The sequence below is a fragment of the Nesoenas mayeri genome (assembly GCF_963082525.1).
Source record: "Nesoenas mayeri genome assembly, chromosome: 5".
Classification (NCBI taxonomy): Eukaryota; Metazoa; Chordata; class Aves; order Columbiformes; family Columbidae; genus Nesoenas; species Nesoenas mayeri.
This window is the reverse complement of record NC_137548.1, coordinates 61852499-61873855: the sequence shown is the minus strand read 5'-3', so window position 1 is coordinate 61873855 and position 21357 is coordinate 61852499. Positions and strand designations below refer to the sequence as shown.

The 21357-nt window shown below is 36.3% G+C and overlaps 1 protein-coding gene across 1 annotated transcript in view; it reads left to right on the top strand.

Annotated features, from left to right (window-relative positions):
* Positions 1-21357, top strand: part of ELP4 (elongator acetyltransferase complex subunit 4) — a gene marked incomplete at both ends in the record, with an annotated part of 143118 nt that overhangs the window by 65007 nt on the left and 56754 nt on the right. The gene's annotated exons all lie outside the window — the stretch shown is intronic.

The following is a 21357-nucleotide window of genomic DNA, read 5'->3' as shown; positions in this document are numbered from 1 at the left end:
CAAAAGGTGGAGCTAATCCCATCTCTTATGTTTTCGTTTCGTGAAATACATAAAATATGCATCAGATGTTGTAAATTCATTTCGTTCTGCTTTTGCCGTTCAGAAGGGGTTTATAAAATATTGTAATATGCCTTCTAATTAAAAATGTCTCGTTTGCTGCACTAAATCGGTCCGTTATAAATAGTTTATTTTGGTTTAAAATGTACATAGAAAGTAGGCCACAACCTTCAATAACAAAGCGTGACATGTTTCTAAGGATGTCAGGAGCATATTTAATTAAATGTTAATGACTTGCTCTTACTTGTGTTAGTGGGTGGGAAAGTAGCTACATGTTATTACCCCAGTAGAGGGATTTTAATGTATAATGCTGCCTAAAATTGTGTGTGGTATGAGGGATAAGTGTCCTTATCAGTATTCAGAAACCATTTTCTTTGCATTACTGAAATCACCTTTCGCTCTTTTATGTCATTTTAAACACAGTATCATTTACACTAATGTCCTTAAGTAAATTCCCTACTAAATTTAAACTTTTTCCTGTGACCTTTATGCAGACAGTCCTGATAGAAGGCAGTAATACAAAAGATGTATTTCATTTTAATCTTGCTAAAGAGCAAATGAACATAGCACTATTAAGCAATTAGAGCTGATGTATTTATTAACCAAGTAATGCTTAGAGATGGAAGATGGCTTTCGGGGTGATGTGATAGTCATCGGTACAGTCTGGGCAAATTTTTCTCTTTTTAACAAAGACATAAAACAGCCAAGCATCCCTGACAAACCATTTTGTTTAATCTCTTTTCAAATGAAAAGCTCTTAAGCAGGCCACTTGTCTTAACTGCTTGAAACCATAAAAAGAGAGAATTGCCACCAATAAATTAGCATATTTTTTACTCCATCACCAAATGATGGTCAATGTGGCTTGGCACTGCTTTGGTGTTTGGGACTTCACCCTTAAGTGACCACTTTGGCCCTTATTTGACCCGCTGCCCTTTTTAGCTGGCCACTTGATAAGGTAACTTAAGGGTTCTCCCTCTTCACTGCCCCCTCCCCTTCACAATTGCAAGTAGCCCTAACCTATAAATCATTGAAAGGGCCCTATCAAGTGACAAATTAAGGTGCCCTCCTCCTAATTAATGGTCATCAATGTCTTTAATTATCTAATCCTATTGAGAGCAGTTAATAGTTAATCAGACAGCCAGTTCTTGGTGCAGGTCATCTCTGCGTGAGTGCTCCAAGTTTCTCAAGGAGAGGTGTCCTCTTCACAAGCCACTTAAAGGCAAATTTTTCTTCCCCAAAGACATTCCTTTACAGGGTTTCTCGCTTTCCAGAGAATGCAGTCAGCGGAACCAGGCGCTGCGAGGTATTAAACCATTTTAACAACTGCTTTTGAACGCTGCATTAGGAACAAAAACTTTAATAGTCTGTGGTTGGTCTTAAAATACAAATGTTCTTACTGCTTTCAGAAGCGCAGAGAAGCATGCATCCTTACTTCACGGCATAGTAAATTCTCATTTATTATAGCTATGAATTAGGATATTTTGGGTTTTTTTTTCCTCACTATGCATCCTGACTCAGAATGCAATTTTCTCCTCTCAGCCATATCTGGGATTCTAATTTTAATGTAATTTGGAAGGGAAAAAATAAAAAGAAAACGTTAGCAGGAGGCCCTCTAAAAGGAATTTAATTAGCCATGGGGCAGAAGCTGTGGAAACGGGTGTAGTGGAACTCTTGAAACAACCTGTTGCCCCAGACATGCGTGGATGACCCACTTGTATAATTTCTCCCTTCATTGCTCAGCTGCAGCCCCTTTTGAATAACTTCAGGTTTTGTTAGAGATATCCTTTCTGTAAGCTGAACTGACACAAACTAGCCCTTTTGGAACATGTTAGATCACTGTCCTACTGTGATCTTCCTGTACACATTTCACTAATCCATAATACATATGTTTTCCTTCCTCATACTATTAAGGAGGGCAGACTACAGCTAGGCTGACTAGAGCAATGAGGTCAATAAGAAAATGGGAGCAAGGGAAAATTGAATTAAGAAGGCATGTGAATACAGTCTTCTAAAATGGGTTTCTGCAGTTAGAATGTGATGAGTCAGCAGGCAGGTTTGGTTCTGCTGGTAAAAACATAAAGCAGCTCAACAGCGTGCGCTGCAAGCAGCAGTGTGCTCTGTACAAAGCACATCTGAGTTTATGACTTCTTTATTATGTAGCTTAAATGTGAAATTAAAATCTGTGTTTGAGCGTGTTACAGTTTTTTTGAAAGCTGTTATGCTTATACGCTATACGTTTGCTTAGGTATATACACAATTTAGGATAAAAATATTGACCTCTACTTGAAACGCCACTTTAAAATCGAATTACATAAGAAATTCGGAAATACACAACCTATGATTTATGGCAAAATTTCTCCAAAAAGGGTTTTCATCGCTAAGCATTCTTTTTTTACCGCTTAAAATAAGGGCATGGGACGTGGAGTTTTTCACCTCTGGATTGCTCACCAGTTAAATAACTCCTTATGGTTTGGCCTTCATGAGTAAAAGCCTTAAAAGTCAAATCCGCTTTTTCAGATTGCAGTTTTGTGGGATGGACTCCGCCTCTCTATAGTCTGCAGAATCATTTAACTGTTTCAGTTTTTCTTGTATCTTCTTCATCAAAATAAGATTGATTGCAATGTGTTCTAAAGGGTGACTTTAAAATTCAGAGTGAAAACGTTTTTTAATGAATATTGTGAGTGTTCATTTTCCATTTGTAAATGATGAGGTAGGCCCTTTCCAGGAAAACTTAAATGTTTATAGTTAAAGGTGCAGTAGCTCTAGCAAGCTTTCCCAAATGTTCACACATTAGTTTCTAGCAATCTATCACTATATGCAATATTATCAGAGATCTATCTTATGTGCATACCACTTTAAAGGACACAATTTTGAAGTTATCCTGTCTAATCCTATTTCTTCCCACTTTGGAATCTTAATTAGAAGGAGATAAAAACCATCATTTGACTAAATTATTGTCTTGAATCTGTAGCAAAAGGTATAATCCGCAATTGGGCCAATTAGTGTACCCCATAGTTAGCTATGCTGAGGCAGGAAACTTGATTAGATCTGACACCAGCCTAGTTCCCACTGTTGTTTTGCCAGGTATGATGGTCAGACTTCAAAGGGCTGGAGGCATCAGCAGGGCAAGGTTTGGAGGCCAGCTTAGGTCCGGTCGTTAATCTCTCTGCTAAAACCACAGCAGCCCTCGCACAAAACAAGCTTACACGACACAATCATGCGGTATTAAAGTTTGGGTTGAGTCATGCCAATTTGCCTTTGATTTTCTGATGATTGACTAAAAGATGGCTACATGACTAGACACATACTGAAAGTTTACTGATTAGGTAAGTTCCCCAAATATTTGAAATATTTTTTGATTTCTCAGTTAAATGATATGACAACCCGTTCATCTTAGCAAAACTTTTCAGCAGCATCGTTCCTGAAGTACTTTTTGCTTTGTTTGTAGCTCTGAGTGTAACGTTACTCAACATTTGGTAAATTTTGTAGGAACGTTATGTTCCTAGTTTTGTTTGATAGAATTGTATCTCCATTGTTCCAAAGCCTCTTGTACCAAAACTAGAGGAATTTGTGCCTAAATTTTATTTTTTCACCTTGAAATTTCTAAGGAAACATTGTTCGTCTTTGTTATTTAGGTAGGTTTATAATTACATGCAAAAAGGGAATTTCCTCTTAATTATTTTCCACCTCTCCATTGAGCAAAGCGTTGTTCCACAGCTGCGATTACATAAGTGTTCCTTTCTTTTGCAGTCTGATTTGTTGAAATATTGCAGTAACAGTGACATGTTTCCATTCTGAGAAGAGCCTAAGGCTGCTTTAGTATTATTCCAAATGATTGAAATTGCCATCTTGCTGACTTTCCCTTGGGCAGCTTAAGGCCTGTTTACTTTTGTATATTTTTCACATGTTCCCTCTGAGTTTGGCTGGCAGGACATCATTACCTGGCTTGACAAGACACTTGGAGAAGATTCATATTTGATTAACTCCCTTTGTTACTAGTCTGGTCAACATAAACCTCTGAAATTATGTATGTAAAGTTAAAACTTTTGATAAATTCCGATAAATATTTGCAAATAGAAAAGTTCGTGAGGGTTATTTTTAATTCCCTAGTTTAGTTTGACTGCTGATTTTTTTAAGCCTCCAGATATCAGTTGTTAATGGCATAGAGAATAAGCTTTTTCCTACAAGTTGTATTATATAATTTGTCTAGTAAATAGTTGTTGTGATTATTTTTAAATTTTGATCAATACATAAGAGCCAGCTCATATGATTTTATTTTTAATGCTGCAAACCAGAATAAAAATCTTTAAGAGACCTCAGTGTGAAGCCAAGTATCATATACTACATAAAGAATTGCCACACAGCAAAAATAAGCAAGTTTTCAGAGCTTAGTGTATGAGTTCAGGAGATTCTTTTCTGAGTGGTGTTTCCTAACAAGGAAAGAAGAAAGAATTAGAGGAGTCGTGTGGTAGAAAACTTGCTGGTTTCTCAGTGCCAGACACAAGATGGTTCTATGAAGCACTCTGTAGTGCATATTTCCTAGTGGTAATGGCCAGAGTAAAAAGTTATGGCTTCGGAAGGAAATATAATCACAAAATTGAGCAATTGAGCCTATATAGAACAAAAAATAAATGTATGATTCCAAAGGCGTTAAAATAACGTCCTTTCTTCATCTATCAATAAAGGGCCATAAGAAAATTAATGATTGCCAAAATAGACAAGATTTAATTGCAATTACAGATATTCAAGTGTATGTTTTGTGTCCAGCACTGGTATTTGGAAGAAGACTTCAAGCTCTTTTAAGACGGTGAATTTGGCCATTAAAAACAGGAAATATGTCTTGGGTAATTTCCATCTGAAATCTCTATATTTCTACCATTTTTTTTCCCATTCTATCCCTTTTCATTGCTTCTTTTATACAGACTATGCTGTGGTAAACTTCTTATTTGCAAAGGAGAAGTGCAGTTAACCACTGCTATAGGTTATTTACCAAAACGGGTTGGTAAGACCAAGTCAGAACTGATATCTGCAGTGCTTCTGTGTAGCATTAGCGTAGCATAAACTTGGTCCTAAAGTACATCAGGACATGGTGGTGTCACTGAGGGCCAGAACTGGGCTCCTGGAAAGAGTTTGTAATCATTCATTAAACACACCAATAACAGGTATGGACATAATGGTTCGGGGTTATTCGTGACCTGTTTCTTCTGGAGGAACAGATCAGCCCTGTCACTAGTACATACGGGATCAGCATGTATTTAAAATACGCACACATGCCACACCAACCTCTATATCAGTGAGAATTAGAAAGTGTCTGCTGTACCTCTAACAGCATCACTTATTATAGGCTTTTTCCAAGAAAATTTGAAGCAGCCTTCATTAAGGACTGACCCTAACCCTGATTATATTTCAATCATATTTATAAAGTTGAGTAATTTTGTAAATAAACAAATACATTTGAATTATTTAACTGGTTTAAGCACTATTTTAACAAAAGGAATCTGTGAGCCTGAGAGCTGATAAAAGGTAAAAGGCTGATTTATTAGAAATTTAAGTATGGTGATAGTTCTATAGCAATTGGTCAGTAAAATACGGATAGGAATTCTTGTTCGCCGAGACAAAGTTCACGCAATGTTATGCCAAAGCTAACGTATGCTACATGATACATGTTGTAATATGGGGAGTTTAGTCAATATACCTTCATAGATAGATCAAAGCAGCTCTGTATTTTGATGTTACAAGAGTTGACCCCATGTTAGGGCCTTAGAGCCTAAGAATGGAACCAGCTTGGGAACCCAACCACAGTTGGGGCTGCCTGGCTGCCCAGGGCCTGGAACATGGATGAAACTTTTCAGGTCTTCCTGGTTCAAAGGTGGGACAGAACTTCTCCAAAGTGTTACAGAAAACGAATTTCCTTAATTTCCTAATGTTAGAAAATCTTTGCCCTTGTGTTTGAGAACACAAGTATCCCTGAGGTTAACGTGGAAAACTTCTCTGTCTCCTCAGCCTGCCTTGAGCACATAGAATCATAGAATTACAGAATAGGTCATAGAGTCGTAGATCATAGAATCATACCTGGCAACCTCTAGTGCTGGATGTTCCACGTCAGCTCAGGGACTCAAATGCAGGGAATTCTGCACATAAAACTAAGTTTTCTAACAGGTAGAGGTAAAAGATTGTAATAAAATTCAGCTTAAATTTATGCCAGTCAAATCGCTGTTGCATTGATTTTTCCTGTCCATTTTCCCTATGATATTAATAAATACATTACTACTGGCTCATTTAAACATTGATCAAAAGATAGTAATTATAACACCATAACATTTTCTTAATCTAAAATTAATAATACTGCAAAAATATTCTCCCGTGAAACTAATTCTGTCATAATTCTAGGCTCCATTCTGCATTATTTCATCTAGTAGCCAGTTCAGGTTCTCTTTACCTGGTATGGTGTACTTCACTGAATTGTTTTGTCAGATGCTGTCAAGCCAACCTACCATTGTTAAAGAAAATCAAACTAAATCATTTTGGCATGAGCCTTCCAGGAATAAGGCACAGAATATGAAGGGTTTGATGAAATCAAGGATTTGATTTCAATATTGTAAAAGACTGCCTGTCAAAAATGTATTACATTCTTTCAAACAATTTTGAATAAATAAACGTGTTTAAAATTGTGACAGTACAATTTAGATAAAGTTTTGGGAGATAGTTTTAAATTCTAATAACTTGAGGTAAAACAATACTTGGAGTACTCCTATTTAGAAAGAAAAAACCCTCTGGGTGCCAATGGTACATAGAACTGAAATCAAGCAGTAAGTTTTATATGTTGTATGGAATTTCAGAACACTTGTATCTTGTTAACATGTGGAAAAATTAACTTGAAGATATCACCTTCTTATTGTGTAATTCTGAATAATGTAAATTAAATTATTTCGGTGTTCTGAAGACGAATACATGAAGGTACCATTAACTTTTAGATTGCATATGAAGATTTGTAGTATCCTGAAATGTATTTCATAATTAATATTTTTTACAAGTGTAAAATGGAGGCTCCATTCAGTTTTTCAAAACTTTAACACCTATAATACGGTGCATCTACAGTTCCTTGTCAGTAAACAGAACTCAGGGATATTTTTATTTAAACAAATAATTATGTTGTTTAGAAATATTTATACCATAATTGTGTTGTCGCAGTGGAAGGACATGCAACAAAGCCATTAATGCAATTAAAGGTCACTTGTGCATATTGTAATGGGCGGCTCATTCACAGGATCTGTGTTAAGGGTCAGCGCTGCAGCATGAAATGGATTGGCCTTGTTCAGTCTGTAAATAAATGGGTCAACTTATCTTGTATTTCCCAGACAAATAAAGTAGTGGGCATATTCCCACTTTCTTACTATTGAAAGACAGGTAGGCTAAAGAAATATTTCATAAAAATGTTGGTTGGTAAAGACTAAAAAACTTTTATCTGCAAGGATTCTCTGTTTTTCACTAAAGTAGTAGTGCATTCAAGACAAAGGTCTGTGGGTGCCGGTTAGAATTATGTTGCTGGTGAGTTATTAAGAAGCAAAAAGGGTTGAGCAGGAGCTGAGTGCCACCTCCTTTAAATGCTCTTTAACCTACTACCAGATTTTAATAAAAATATATTTAGTAATTGTATAATGTTCTCATTGTCAAATAATACCAAATTCACTCATGCCATTACACATAAAACAGATCTCTGAGTTTTATATATGTCTGTAAATGTAGGAAAATAAACCCCAATGCTATAGGAAGTCACGTTTCCTTGTGCACAGGCTTGTGTCACACATGAACCTTTGAACGGGGGTTAAGGCTGTTGCTGAGAAGCTGAGAACAGGATGACTTTGCATCTCCACGTGGAAGATGGGCATCCGCCTGGGTCTTCCTGTCTCGATACTGTTTGTTACACTTTTGGTTATTGATCTTTGGGTGGGAAGTGATTCAGAGTAGGCTGTAAACTGGGAGACTGGAAGATGACCCCATCAAAAACTTGGGAAGGGTTAAAATGTCACTTGTAGGAAAATAGAGCGATGTTGCCAAACGTTTGCTATGACTAGTAACATGCTTAATCAAACTAATTCCAAAATGATTTATTCTCATTTTGCAAATTCAGGATTAAGGGTTAAGATTTTCAGACATACAAAAAAAAATAAATATTAGTGATTTGGGATGAACATAAATCCATGAGGAATTTACGAATTGTTCTGTACCGTGTTGCTTATCTATTTATTTTACTGATTTGCAAAGAATATTACCCTTTACTGAACTGTTAACACACAGGAACTTAAAAAAATATACATAGACTGCAAAGTACTATAGGTGAGGAAAAAAATGTTCTATAACCATTGTGCAGAACTGTTTCCTGCTTTGGCCAAATTATGGGATATTATTTGTGACTGAATTCCAGAGTACATTTTATTTCGATATTCCTGGCCAAGAGGAGTGTGCAAAAAGTAGATTATCATGAGCAAAGTGGCTGAGGACTGTGGTGCCCAAGGCATGAATAAACTTAGATTTTGGTCATGCCATCTTTATTTCTGTCTTTCTCATAGTTGTTTTAGTTGCATGTTTTTGATTTTTCAAAAGATTTGCTTTTTCTTGGTTGTATTACATATGGTTTTCAGAGGATTCTGTTATAACGCATAATGCAATTTAAAATTTCTCACTGAGTGTTAAAACCCAACAGCTTTTGAAATACCAAGCAACATGGTCTCCAAGAAGAAAAGGAAATATTTATTGCATTTAGAGAGGTATTTCTGGGCAGCTTAACATTAACCCCCTTCAAAATAATAGCTTGAATTTGAATGGCATTACCAAGTAACAGCTCAGTTCCCTCTTTCCTCATTCTTTCCTTCTGAAGAAAGTGAACAGTAATTGTATACTGTACAATAACTAAAGCTTTGTATTGGTGTCCGTAAATACATAAATAAATAAAGTTAATTTGGATGCCAACTTATACCAACCATAGACTGGTTGGCTTCCAGAAAACAGCTGGTAGTACTCGCTGAAAGTAATTCACTTTCAATGCCTCATTTCAGGTGTTTACTGTTTGAGAAACCTATGGGGTTTAGCTTATGAAAATACTGTATATGGGATCTTCATCTTCTTTTATCCTGCTTCAAGTCTGGTATAGCAAAAGTTACTGAAGAATTTTCCCTCTGGCGTTCATAAAATTCATATGTTTACCAAGCAGTTACCAAATGGACTTACCTTTTTCTCATATTAAACCACTAATCTTCTGGCAGCATGTCTGCTTGAGTCATATTTAAAGTTAAAGCAGAAAACAAAACTAAAGAACAGTTTATCACTTTTAAGTGGGAGGATGAGAATATTGCTGCACCAGATAAATCAGCTTCACCTTGCATCCATAACAGTGCTTGCTATTTCTTAAAATAACCTGCTGACTTAATATTTGAAGTTTTAAGATCTTTAGTAAGCTTTGCGAAGGAGCTGTGCATTCACTTGGTCTGAAAACGATAGGTTTTGTGTGACTCACATTTGAGGTGGACAACTTGGCCATTTGAGAGGACTCCTGAAGTCTCCATGATATACCCAGAATATCTACTGGGGGGTTGACTAGAACCTTAATGGCGTATTTGTAAGTGAAGCATTTCACATGTGTGGGTGATAGCTGCAGTGTGACTTGCCTTGTCGTTGGGTTGGCTTAGAGTCGTTGGGTTGGCTTGGAGTCGTTGGGTTGGAGGAGTTCAGACCTGGGCACTTGACAGATGGGCTTGGAGTCTACAAGGAGCAGAAGAGTGGTTGCATTCCACTGCTCTCAGTCAAGGATCACCACATTCCAGTGTGGGTTTTGGACTTGCTTTTATTTGTGAGCCAACAGAAAATTAGATGAAGAAGAGGACAAGTTTTGCTTGTGTACTGAGTCACTGACATTTCTTGCTTTTAAAGGCTTCTACATGCAACCTAAAGTCGGTATAGTTACCTGTGTATTGGCAGAAAGTATAGCAGAACATGATGATTTAATACAATTTTCACCACTTTTTATTTTAAATCTTGTTTATCATATTACAGGGTGTTTCAAAAAAATGGACCAAATTTAAAATCACTTTGCTTTGAAATTGGGTCTATCTTTTTGAAACACCCTGTAGAGTGGAAAAGAGTAAACTAAGGAAGACCTTGTTCTGATTTTGGATTTTGTTTGTTTTTTTAACTTAAAGCCATAGGTGTCTTGAATGGGTTGTTCTCATTTGTAGACTGAGAGCAGGAACCAAGCAGGGTGGGTGAAATTGCACTCTCAGGACTGACCAAGGCAACTCTGCTTGTAGATACAGCCAGAGCTTGTACCCATCTCAATATACAGTGTATGTGATGTATAGAATAACCACATCCTCAGCCACTGGAGCTGCTGTATATTACTAACCAAGCAGCATATTCTTTTCAGCAGTTTATTATGTGGTGTTCTCCATTGGTTGCATCTCTTCTCTCATGGATTTATTAGCAATTTAGTAAGATGTTGCTTAATCAGTAAGCAGTGTCATCTCTTAAGTCAGTTGTGTCTCAGGTTTGCAATCTAAAGCACCTGAGGCAACACCATATACTTCTTAATCAGAACTTCTCACCTTTTGGTATAAGGCTTTGTAATTCTGGGTGGATTACAGGCTTCCTATGCTGCCTTAAATGCCCTTTCACAAACCTTTTGCTACCAGAGAGTGATGTGACAGGAGTTATAGGATATTTTGCTGCTATAATATAGGGAAAAATGGTTCTCCTTCTAGTAAGAGTGTTTATTGAGAGTTATGAGCCTGTACTTAATTTGTGATTCTTGTTTCTGTTCAAATAAGGAATTAATAAAAAGAAATATATTATTTGTTTTTAGATCTGATCTTCAATAGTAGCATAGCCATGGGCTGTTTGTGCTTGGTCTACATCACTGAGACTAAAAATAGCCTTCCTGTCATTTTATTGGCAGAGTTTTAGCTACTCCTTTAATTCTGTTTAAAAATGGATAGAGAGAAAGGCAGCATAAATATTGAATGTGTGCAGATATTCCAGTAAGTAACTAAAAGGAGATTCCTGATGCTTTGAAGAGGTGTATAGTCAAATGGAACTCACATTTTGCCTAAGTAAAGGGGCATTTTGTAAATTATTATTATCTTAAAATGTATTAGGTTATTTTTAATTTATTTTTTTGTATCATTAAAGTAGCTATTTTCAAACATCTAGGCATTAACTTAATGGGTTTTTTTATTCTATTAGTGTCTGCTTAGGTTTTGTTCTTCTTAGGTTTCCTTTACATTTTCATAAGGAATTGCTGATGAGGCATTTGGTTTCTCATCAGTTACATAAAAAGGCACATTATTTCTAGGTTTTCTTTTAATAAAGTGAGTTTTTGCTGAGTAAGAAGGCAAATTGCAACTGCCTGGTAAAATCTTGAGCAATAGTCTTAAAATTTCTGATTTGTTATGTTTTGTTTTTCAAAAACCTTGTGGAAATAGCGGAGGAAGAACTTGCTCATTCTTGTTCTGTGTGTCCTACCAAAACATGGGCTGCTGTAGGAACTTTGAGGACCACAGTTACAGAATGGAAGAGAGTTTTGAGGTGAACTTGTGCCTGTGTTGATTTTTTCCTGATCTGAGATGGTCGTTCTGGCTTTCAAAAAGCCGTGAGAATTAGATTCAAGTCACTGAAACGCCCCTAAACCTACAAAGGGAAATTTTTGCTGTGTTTGTAGAGTCAGGTGCTAAGGGTTGCACTGGAAGGATTTTGTCACTGAATTACTTCTATCCTTGATATAAGAAGCACTTTTTCCTTGTCTAGTCTGAACTATGAATTATAAATGTACCACAGCCTCTTCTACTTTTGCCTCTCCTGTCTTGCTCATCCATACCAGGGTGGATTGTATATTGGCATCTTTTAGGACAATATTATTCAGCACGTTCAGATGAGGTGTTGGTTGTGTTCACACAAACCAGTGTATCTGGATTACTTTCTTGCAGCGTTTATTTGGGGTTTTTTGTGTTATTTTTCGTTTCTTGGGTTTGTGTTTTGAATTATGTTGTTACTATATTAATTGATCCAAAGATGAGCATTTATTGAAGGTGCAGGGAAGAAGTATTTGAAAGTTCTGTTAACTGCTGCTTTTATAGAAGGTTGGTGGCATTGTTACAAATGAGATGATGAAAAGAGAAGCAATCGATGTTGTACTTTTTATATTAGAGCATCTGAAGTAACGTTGCATTCCATCTGTTGCACATGCACAGCATTAGCATAGGGGATATCAGTTTTCAGAACTGATAATCAAAATAGAATGTTTACTGGTGTAAATTAGACATAACTAGAGTATTGTTATAGGTGCAATCTAGGCATCTGGTGGAAATATTTATAAATAAAGCAGAATTTGTGCAAAGCCAGAAATAGAGATTGTTTTATTGAGATAAGTATCACCATTTATATGAAGTGCTTTATTAATGACTATTCCTATTTTATGAGTATTTTTAAGCTTTTTTTTTCCCTAAAAGAGGAAGCATGATTCCATACAAAATTACATTCCTAAAAGATTTACCATTCTCAGCATAATAAAAATATTGCAAAATTACTTCCTATCTTGAAAAATCAAACCAGCTATTCTTGTTTCAAGTTTCATCTAATATATTGTTCCGTATGGTTGTATGATAAACACATTATTCCTTGAACAGGAATTAAGAGTAAAGCTGCCAGGAAAGGGGTTTTGTTGTCAGAGTAGTTCCCGCCTCATGTTTTGTAAGAGATTTCATGGTCTCATTGTAAAGAGCGGATGATTTAAAACGTGTTCCCAAGATAAACTTTCCCATTGTCATTAATGAGGATGGATAATACTGAGTGACAAGTGCATTAGGAATGACACAGAAAGAGCTGTTAGATTTGTCAGAGCATATCACTTCAGGCAATGAAACTTGAGGACATTCTCTTCTAGCAATTTTTTGCTATTTATTAGAGAACCAAGGATTGTGATTGCTCACACAGGTGGATTTTACTGTTTTGTTCGTTAAATATTTAGGTACCTTTGTAAAGGTAAAGGTGATAAATGTGACCATTAAACTCCACTGCGAGGGGTGCAAATGATTCCTTTGCTTAGAAATAATTCAGTAAAACTAATATTTGTTTTATATGTTTTTAAAAAGTTTATTTGGTGAATAATGTTTAATTTGCGTTATTTTTACTGAGCAGGAATATTTTAAAGTTATATAATAAGAAGTGCTCTGAACTGTCATAGTGAAGCTTCTGGGATAAAGAAACCTAAAATTAGGACACTATACATGTAATTTACATTGACTTAAAAAAATGCATTTCTCCATCGAGAAAGACTTTTTAAATATTTATCTCTGAATAATTAATAATGTATGACTTTTTTTCTGGTGTTTAAAATCTTTCCAAACTACAACATGCCTATCAATTTCCATTTTGAACATGCAATTGGTCACTTTTTCGCCTTGATTCATCTTGCCTGGCTGCCAACCAAATTTTGCCTCCGTGTACCTCCTTGACACTAATAATGACTGAGTTTCTGTTCGTTTGCGTGCAAGATTTCCCAAGCGGCAGTTTGGGGCTGGGATAAACTATCTATCATGATTGCGTACAACTAATCTGCCTCAACCAAACCACCCAATGATTGAAATTACATTTGACAATTCACCTCTCCTTGGCGTGCCCGAGGTGAACATCGCTACAGACCAGCCCCGGAAGGGCAGAGCGGCTCCTCCATATGTTGGGGAGGATCCTTTTATTTGTGTCAAGAGACTTTTAGCAAAGCGTATAAAGGCAGAGATTTTTGTTTTCTTAAATTTCCTTGTTTTCGGAGGCATGGCTGCCGCTTTCTCCTGACTTGGTTTTGTGAAGCGGTTTCTGATTTTTAATTCATTAAACCTGTTAAACTCCTTCTCTGAGATAAACCGGTGAGGTATTGGATGTATAAGAGATAAAAAATTCAAGAGGTGTTTAAAACGTCATGTATTGTTTGTTGGAACGTTGTGCTCGTCAAACATGCGACAAGACGCCTGTTTGCATGGTGACCTTTACCAAACTCACACCTGCTTGGAGGATTCTGCTTCTACAGAACCCAAGAATGACAAAGCAAAATCTGCTTCTGTCATATAAGAAATATTTTCATTCTTTTCCAAATGTTAAATTAATTCATATTGTGTATACTTACTGTGCAAATACGATCTGACAAAACAGACCCTTTATTTCTGGGTAAGATAACTCAAATAATTTTCAGAGTCAAAAGCTTTCTAGGATTGCTTTTTGCAAACTATTGTCCTTTTTGTATGAAGTCACTTTTATCATAATAACTGAAGTGGTAGCCTGTGTCATCAGGAATTCTGATTTTCATTAGTGATGTGTATCATTAGCTTCATCAGATATAATTAATTTGTTCAAATACGAAGTTTCTGAGTAGTTAGGGTAATAAAATTCTGTTTCTAGGGAGTTAATTTATTTGTAGTTTTCTGTTATAGTTCCAATGTATTGATTTAAAACATACGGTGTTTTGATATATGGGTCCCTTCCCACTCAAGATGTTCTATGAATCTATGATGATCCAGATAGAAAATACTGAAGAATGGCAATCTGGAATGTGTTTTGATTTCTCACTGTTTTGTGTAACAGCGTGTTTTGCTCTATTTATGTATTTCAACACAAGCATAAAGATCCACAGTCAGGTTGTCCTTTCAAACAAGTCCTATCCGTTCCTGTTGCTGCAAAGGGGACTTTCATCAGTGCCCTCGTAAAGGGATGGTGATCAGCGTCATTTTCTTCTTGACACAGGAAGCTGTATTTCTTTCTTGAAACTGAAATACGTTTTTCAGACATTTTTCATTCAACCGATTCAGTTCAAGCTGAATTAATAATCTTTTTGAAATGCTTGACAGCCGAATGTAGGACATGTATCTATCTTAGTAGTGGGGAGGAGGCTCAGTAATATGGGTATCATGCTTTCCGTAGCACTTCCAACCAACACATCCAGAAGAATCAGGACCCTTTTGAATATATAAACCATTAATCTTCATAACCAGCTGCTCTGAAGGCAAGGATGAATAACTTGGCCACACAGGTACCAGTGTACAAAATCTACCCTTAATTTATGTCCTGCTTTCCATATTTATTCATTTATTTATTGTAGTTAATTTTGTTCTCAATCTTTCTTCTTTGAGTGTATCTCTATAGGACAACATGGTGCCCTGTGTAGATGCCGCTCTCATGGGTACAGAACCAATATTGCCATGTTAGGCCTGTTGGTAACCCAAGCAGAGCACCCATACCTGTTCATATCATATTGCCTTGACATATTCTTGTTCTTTGTAGTAACTATTTTGTTTGTACCCAATTCTAGAACTCCTTTTTTTTTCCCCCTTAGAAGTAACCAGGATTTCTTAAAGAATAACTTAAATTTTAGTCCAGATTTTAGTTTTTCTTATGTATTCTTTCCTATGTGCCGTTAAAGCTTTATCCTACAACTTGGCATAATGATCTCCCTCTTATATAATAGTTCTTGTCCACATCAGAAGAAACAGCTACCATGAAAAAATCAGATCTTTTTTCAGGCCTCTGCTGTTATGTCTTAAATAGCTATACTATTTTATGGTCTATAAAACAATATTAAAGGAGTTTGGAGGTGGTGGAGGGATTCCATCCTGTTACCACTGCAGCACCAAAGAAATCATGGGGTAGTGATTTGGATTGGTGCGGTCTGCAAATTCATCAACAGCTTGAAAAATGAAAAGTTCGCATCCTGCTATTCATATTAAAGTAGGGATTGATGCTGGTTAGAGAGTTTTTCTTTAACCTCTCTTAACAGGAGTGTGATGCTGAGTTATTGGTAGATTCCTAAAATGAAGTATCACAGTTCTGGTTGCTTAGACATTTTCAATTTTTATACAAAAACACACAAATCTGACATTAGAAGCAACTACAGGTTTAAAAACAATTTAAATATAAAGAGCATAGCAGTCTGGGATATTTTTATAATATATTTAAATATTGAAACATTGGTGAACTGCTAATTCTTGAAAAAATTGTCTATAAAAAAAAGACTATTTTGCCTATGATGACTTACGAGTCTATATCTGATTGTCTTGATTAATTCCTCCGTGTTAGTCTGAGGGCTTTAGTCACTTCTCAGTGCTTAGATTTTCTTTTTTGGGTTCAATATTCCTGTTTCGGTTTCTTAGATAGTTTCTATGTGACGGTTCCTTGTCTGTCTAGAAGTGAATGTGACAGCTCCTTTCTGGGAGCACTGAGTGGCACTGGCTGAAAAGACAGATTGCTGGGTTTACAGTGTGCAGTTTATAGCACTATGGTTTTGACTTCTGGTGTATTCAGCCATATTAATGACCCAGGAATGCTTCATGACTTAGACTTCAATGAGAACATAGATTAATAATATATTAAATACATGTTAACTTAACCAGCTACACTGTTGGGACTAAGCTTGTTGATCACTTCCTGATTCTTAACAGTTAGCCTTAAAATTACATTTTTTCATAAATCTATGTATTAAAGTGCCCAAAATGAGAGAAAATTAATGTATCATCTCTTTTTTTTAAGTAAGCCGCAAGCTTTAAAAAAAGACCTGACATACTTTTTTCAAATAATCTTGCCAACTTTAATTGTACACTTGAATTTATTTCATCCATCTTCTCACACCCAGTTATGCCCTCATGTTCATCTAGTTCTGAACTTAGAATCTCTAAATATACCTATGTGCAATTATAGTAGTTATTAAATTTTAAGATTAAAATGAAATTATTTATAATTTCTTCCAAGCAACTTCTCTATGTTAATCTGAATAAGTTCATTAGATGGCCATGTGTAAAAGAAGCTTTTTTAGGATTTCCATGTATTTCTTCATGTTATTTGATACAGTTTTTATAATTCAAGCATTTCAACTGTTGCTGACATAGGCTTTAAGTGCTTGCACATTCGAGTACAGTACACAATATGGCATGTATAAATGATGTCGTATCTCACTAGGTCTTTCCTCTGGAAGTTAGTAGTGCCCAAGCTACATCATAAAACGTGTCTGTCCTCTTGAATGTCACTTGTGGATGGAATTTTAGTGCAGTACTCATCTTTGAAACATTTAAAATTAATATCAGACAAGACTGTTGGGGTGCAATGAATGGTTGTATGTATGAAAAAAAAAATGCTGTTTAGGAAAACTGAATGCAAGTTACACTGCAAAATTACAACCTAAATAAATCTATAAAATAAATAACTTCTATGGTAGCCTTCTAAAGTATTAAGATGCAACAAACAGGAATCACAGATTCCTGTGCGGAAGTGGTCACTTCAACTAGGATGAGATAGTTTCTTTTAAGACCAACATATTATGTTTCCCCAGTTCAAATTAAATATTACCTGAACATTTTTTTGTATCTACTTAAATATATATGTTCTTATAAAGGTTGAATAGTAAACTTATCATAATGCAACTCATCATATGCATTTGGGATTGCTAGGTCCTATGGGCATTCGTGGATGTAAGTAGCTACAGCAATGAAGCCACTGCTGAGAATTCTTCAAGACATTAAAACGTCATAAACAGCAGATAAAGTTGATGCAAATCTAGTTTGTAATTCAAGGAAGGCTTCCCCATCAATTTCCATATCTACATACACTGTGGTGATTCATAACAGCCTTGTTATTGTAGAAGCAAGAAGAGATCATTACAATGCCTTTGTATTACAGAAGCATCATTTTAAAATCCACTTGAAATTAAATTATTGCTTTCGGAGGTTGAAAATAGAATAGATTTTAAACTTCTACTTCAGAAAACCAGTAATTTTTACAAAGAAGAATATGTAATTCTCTTTGACGTGTCGATGAAACTTCACGTGTTATCAATCCTTTGAAAAATACTTCACAGACCACACATCATTGAGATTCCTGAGATATGACAGATGGTAGGAAAGTGTCAAGTCAAACTTCTAGTTACTAAAGACCTTATGTAAAAATGTACGAAAAACTCATTTGGTTGGTTGGTTGAGTATTTTTGCAAGCAAAAGGAGCTCTTTACACAGAACTGTACTGCAGAGGGTGCTGATTTGTGAAACCGAGCAGACCCTGGATGTGTTTGTGCAGATGGAATCAATAGAAAAGCTGCATGGGCATCCAGTTGATATGTCTATAAAACTCATACCCATTACTTAGAAAAAATTCGGTAGTCTGAAAATTAGATAATAGCAGAGGCATTGTTTGCCCTTTCAGAGAGCAGGATGAATCTTAGGGGGTTGGATTATGATTATAATTACAGTTACAAACAAGGATACTTTGCCTTGGCTAAAGTTGACACCCAGAATTCAGCTGATACTCTTTTTCAGTTTTTCCATAAGAGAAACTGCCCAAATCAGCATGACAGTCAATGGTCACAGTGTGTCAAATGTACTATTTTTAAGTATGGAAAAAAGGACGTTAGTATATCTAGAGAGAGAAACATCTTTTTGAGGACAAGGGATTTATTGAATTCAACAAGTGTTACATACTAGTTTAAGAAAGAGATTATCATTGTTCAGATTATTTGGCTTAAAATATAATAGGATATCTTAAGTGCATGTGTGATAAGACTATGCTGTCAGTTCAAAATAAAGTTAAGGCACATGGCTAAGAAAACATATGGGAATTGGAATGAATTTTAGGCTTCATTTGGTGTGATCTGTGGCAGAGCAAACAATAGTAATTGCAGGAGTGTTCCTCATAATGACTGATTTATATAAAAGTCTTGAAAAAAGTCTAAGAGCATGCAAAACAAAAATAAAAAATAAAGTGTTGCATCTAATAGGAAAGAAAAATGCCAAAAAAAATATAGCATCCCCTCTTGAAATTGAATGGTTGAATGGTGGTTTTTCCATCAGAGCAGTCTGTCAATACATTGTGGTATTGCAGTATGTTGCCATGTTTGTGTCTCAAAACTAATTTTGGGAAACCATTAATTTTTAAAAACAAGGTCTGAACACTTGATAGATGTTGAACTACTTTCCAACGTTTTCTACTGAATTTGCATCACTACCATGCATCGAGAGCTATTGGAAAATATTTAATTAGTGACATTCATACTGTAAGTTTTAATGTTGGGATGTACTTTATATGCAGCTGCAAGCTCTGTAAAAACAAAGTAAATAGACCTAGATATAAGGTGATAAATAAGGTCACATAGACAGCGGTTGTGATGTATATTCTTTACATAATGCTGTTTGAGCTTTGGTCACTGTTTTTTGGCTGGTGTTCCTGTTCATCCTGTATTACTCTACATCTGCCTGCCTTCCTCATCTTTATTTTAAGAATCGTGGTAGGAAAATCCAAGTAATCTTGCTCTTCAGAAAAAGACCCCAGATACTGGAATACCTCTAGCAGCTGGATTAATGCCTTAACTTCTTTCCTGCTACTCTTGATTCGTAAGTAAACTCTCTTGGCTTGCTGTGAATATGAAGAAAACCAGATAGTCAGTCTTATGACCTAGAGATTCAAAGGAGCATTCTCTTCCCTCTGGGATGGAACTTCAGCTGACATCCAGAACTTCAGATCATCTGCTTTGAATGCTGTGGGCGATGCCTCCGACTCTCTTCTGAATCCTGTAGCAACATAGAGTCCTTGTGACTTAACAGTGTTGATTTGCCAAAAGAAATGCAGTCTCTGGTTCAAAAAGTACTGATTGATTAATTGTTTCATTCAGCTCCACAACTGATGAAAGTTCTACATAACATTAAAAATTCTAGGCTTATCTTTAGATGACTTTCCTTCTTCCCAGAGACCACGAAGACAAAGATGGAAAAAAGCTTTTCGTACATACTGAAACCTGTTCCTCATAAAGATTCAAAGAGTGGCTTCAATCAAAAAGAACAGAAAAATGTTATCAATCCAACCACTCTTATTGATACAGGGCTATTGATTCAGGTGTTTCATCACACGGCCTTTCCTCCTCTCAGTGGAAATCTGTGAACCGTGTCCCTTTTTTGGATTTTTCACCTTCAGCCTTCTGCTGCCGTGGCACTTTTTTGGAGAAAGGCCTACTTAATACCATCAAATCTCATTGCAGATAATATGAAACAGGTGAGTCATGGACACTGTCACCATTGATTATTCAGTTCATTTTTTCCTTCTGCTGTTACACAGTCTGCATGTCCTGTAATGTTTAGGGACGCTGGTTACATAAATCTGTTTCAAAAGATGACAAACCCACTGTTGGCTGGAGTCATGAAGCACCTGAGGATCAAGCATTCTTACTGTAAGGGATTCTCACAACAGAAGTATGGTGGCCCACCTTAAACTTATGCTGCATTTACAAATTCAGGTTCAGGATGATGACTCTAGCATCTATATTCTTATTTGTAAAGAGGATTTTTGCTGTATTTTGATACACAGGACATCTGCTCTTGTGTGCTTGTTAGTGTGTCATCAGAGATGCTTCCATGTTATGGGGAGTCAAGACTGTTGTCATTGGACTTGTCATAGTTCCAGAAGTTTTTAAAAAGATACTGGCAATTGTTAATTGCTCATTTGAATTAGCATGCTTCCTTTTCACTATGTGATGACTGACTAACAAGGAACAGTCAAGATACTGTCCATCGTGGTGCAGCTTGGATTGGACAGTGGAGTCTAGACCTAAGGGTAAACAACCAAGGTACCTTCTCCCTGATGGTTAGGCTTTCAAATTTATTGGGACAGGGATGGACGAAGTTCTCATAGGACTGTGCCTTCACTGAGAGAGATTTCAAATTGGGTGGGTGGGCAGTTAAGGGGCTGGGTTTTCACTCTACCATCATCCTGTCAAAACATACAAAGCAATATGTAATGTCTTCTAAATGACAGGTACACAGTGTGCAAACCTGGCTACAATTGGTATGCTCTTCAGATGCTGTTCATCTAAAAGGAACTATTCTGAAGCTGTGTCATTCAATGATATGTAGCACCCCCCCTGTGTATATACAATGTATTTCTGTTTAATGTGAAGCAGGTGACCTTCAGACTGAGACACTGAGAGTTAGGTGCTGGTCTGCTGAATGTTGTAGTCTGCTGGACCTGGAGTGGGACATTTCATCAAATGCGTTACCCTTTGGCTGAATCGAGGTCATAAGCAAAATATCCATTTGCCAGATCTCCGTCCCCATTTCTTCCATCCTTCTTGCAGAACCCCAAGGTTTTTGGTATCTCAACCATGCCAGGCTCCACACAATGGCACAGATGATGAGTAGATCTCACTGCTAAAGTACACCTCTTTCTCCCTTGCAAGGAAGTTCTTCCCAACCGTTGGAAGGGTGCTGTGTTGCTTTGTTGAGTGAATCAGGTTCA